Raw genomic sequence first — 3,092 nt, 5'->3', positions numbered from 1 at the left:
AAATTCTTTTTGCGTTGGATAGCCCTTTGTTTGTGGAGTGCTATAGGCTATATATCATCACGCTATACCCAAAAGGAGTGGATCAGTAATGGCTAATCTCAGGAACTACCGGTCCAAACTGAAAAAATATTTTTGCGGTGGATAGCCCTTTGTTCGTGGAGTGTTATACGCTATATATGATCACGCTATACCCAATAGGAGCTGAGCAGTAATGGCTAATCTCAGGAACTACCGATTCGCACTGAAAAAATATTTTTGTGTTGAATAGCCCTTTGTTTGTGGAGTGCTCTAAGTTATATATCATCACGCTATGACCAATAGGAGCGGAGCAGTAATGGCTAATCTCAGGAACTACCAGTTTGAACTGAAAAAAACGTTTTGTTTTAGATAGCCCTTTATTTGTGGAGTGCTATAGGCTATATATCATCACGCTATGACCAATAGGAGCGGAGCAGTAATGAAACATGTTGCAAAAACGGGCACAATTTATTAGTTTTGAGAGCTTCCGTTGCGTTAGCTGCGTAAACGGTTAAAGTTATGCAACAATGATGTATGACGGGATTGTTCCTCTTAAAAAGTTCTAAAAATATATTATAAAACAAAGTCCCCCGCTGCATCTGTCTGCCTGAACGTGTTAAACTCAAAAACTACCCAACGTATTAAGATGAAATTTGGTATGGAGACAGTTTGAGACCCTGGGAAGAACATAGGCTCCCGGGAAACTACTACTTTTATAACGGAAAACTTTAGCCTGAAAAACTTTATAACGCGGGCGGAGCCGCGGGCAAAAGCTAGTACAGTATAAAGGACTATTTTACTATAACATAACCCGACTTAATAACGCAAAGTCGCCGTAAAAACCACGTATTTTATTAACATACATTTTAGTACATCTTACAGATAGCAAAGTTAACGACAAGATATGGGTTATAAAGCGATGGTTACCTTTCATGACGTCACTTCCTCTGACTAGGCGTGTTTGTATAATCTCTGCCCATAATATTTTTAGTGCTACGGCGGAAGTTATAAGACACAGCGGTGGTTTGGCGGGAAAAATTGATGGCAGATAATTCCATGTTTATCTGGATATTAGGTTTTAGTTGTGACACGTGAATGACCTAAGTGCCCTGATTTAGTAAATACTTACGGGATAAAGAATCACCAACCACTTCTTTGCTATTGCATTTTGTTTTGCGAATAAATTGTCCGGACGCCCTATCATTTTTTATTTCTTTCATCTATGATTGTGGAGGTAGAATACAGTGGCGAAGCGTCCATACAAGCCGATTCCTACCGGGTTACCTTTTGTAAATTAATAAAAAATAATAAAAGAAAAACATAACAAATATAACTAGAATAATAATAGTATACTCAAATAAGTCATCTTATACTTATTCAATTAAATCAATACTTCAACGATAATGGTACATAGTATCAATTCGTTAAATCGTAACTCGCGCGCAGTGCTCGCGCCTTGTAGTGTTCGAAGGGAACCCGGTCGCGCATAGCTTCCCTCGCGATATTGTTGTCTCTTTCACACGCAGCGCGGTGTCTTTGTCTAATCTTTTGGAAGTGACGTAAAAATACATGTTGCGTGCGTGTATATGTACTTCAGGGTAACCCGAGAATTTGCGGCTTCATGTTGAGCCATTGGCGCGAATTTTTTTAATAATTTAAAATGTATTAATTAGTGTTTGTGTATAGTGTGCGTTATTAATATTTGTTGGACTCTTTTAGGTATCTATGTTCAAAATAATATGTGATTATTTTTAAAATTTGGAGTTTAGACATGTTTATGTTAGAAGGAAATTATTAAGTATTACGACATTTAACTGATTTTATTTTTATTGTGAAATGCGTATTACATTTGTAGAAAAAAAATTTCTTCGGGTTCCCTTTTGAAAATTGTCACCCTTCGCCACTGGTAGAATACACTTGAAATGAAGTGACCTAAAATCTTGCATCCGAGAGATCAAATGAAAAATAAGTATCTATAATTAGTAATAATATCAGCCCTGTAAATTGTACCAACTACCATTTTACAAAGGCCCGCTGGCTCGTATAACTTGTTCCGTAGGTGGGGCCTTCAAAGTGGAGCGTCACCTGACCTTGCGCTGCGCAGTTCCGGTCACGATAATAAAATCCACCCTTAAGCCCTATCGCCCTTCAGTCGCCTATAATTTATTGTATTTTAGACCATGATGCTAATCTACGTAAGTTCATAGTTCATTGAAAGATTAAATCTTTGCTATTTTTCATTATTTTATAATTACACAATAGTGTTGCTTGGTGAAGATTTTGCTGGTGGTAGGATATATTTTTTATCCGCTCAGATAGCGACCACCGTACACAGGTGTTAAAACCCGCTATTGTAAGTGTCTCGCGCTGAGGGATCAGCCTGTGTATATCCATTTCTAAGAGACCGGCATAATTGTACCAATTGTCGAAGGGTAGTCATCTCTCGTCAGTCGATATTTTATTGGACTCCACTTCACTTACTATCCGTTGCAGTGGGTCATTTACCGTACCCTTACAAAAAAGATTCGGTCCCTACTCCATGACCATGAAAATCGTTTTTCGGCATACTTTCTATTCTTAATGCAATATTTCCTACCCAATAATATATAATATTATATCCCATAGATAAGTGATCAATGTGTTGGTCAAGCTATTATCAATAGGCACCGTTGAAACAATTCAGGTCAAAAATAATCGAAGCCAAACTTAAGAAAAAAATCTGGAAGATATGTACATCTTTTGTATTTAACATTTTGTTTTCCGAGCCGAAAACAAAAATATTTTTTGTTTCGTCTTTCAGAACTTTTAAATTAAATAACATCGCCTCGGAACGAAGCAAAGAAAAACGAGACACAATTGTACAAATAAAAAAGGACTTTGAAAATGTTTTAAACAAATTAATGTAGAAATAACAGGTCAGTCTGGAATTTTTTGAGGAGGTGTTTGTTCAACTGTAAACATTCTATGCCTTATGGTGATAGCTATAGAGATCAATAGACCCTTAGCCTGTGTTAATCGCAGCGAAGTCTAAACATAGACACTACAATTTAAAATTTCAAAGAATAGTTGAATCT

Source organism: Manduca sexta, chromosome 9 (genome assembly GCF_014839805.1).
Source record: "Manduca sexta isolate Smith_Timp_Sample1 chromosome 9, JHU_Msex_v1.0, whole genome shotgun sequence".
NCBI classification, from domain to species: domain Eukaryota; kingdom Metazoa; phylum Arthropoda; class Insecta; order Lepidoptera; family Sphingidae; genus Manduca; species Manduca sexta.
This window is presented reverse-complemented; position numbering follows the sequence as displayed.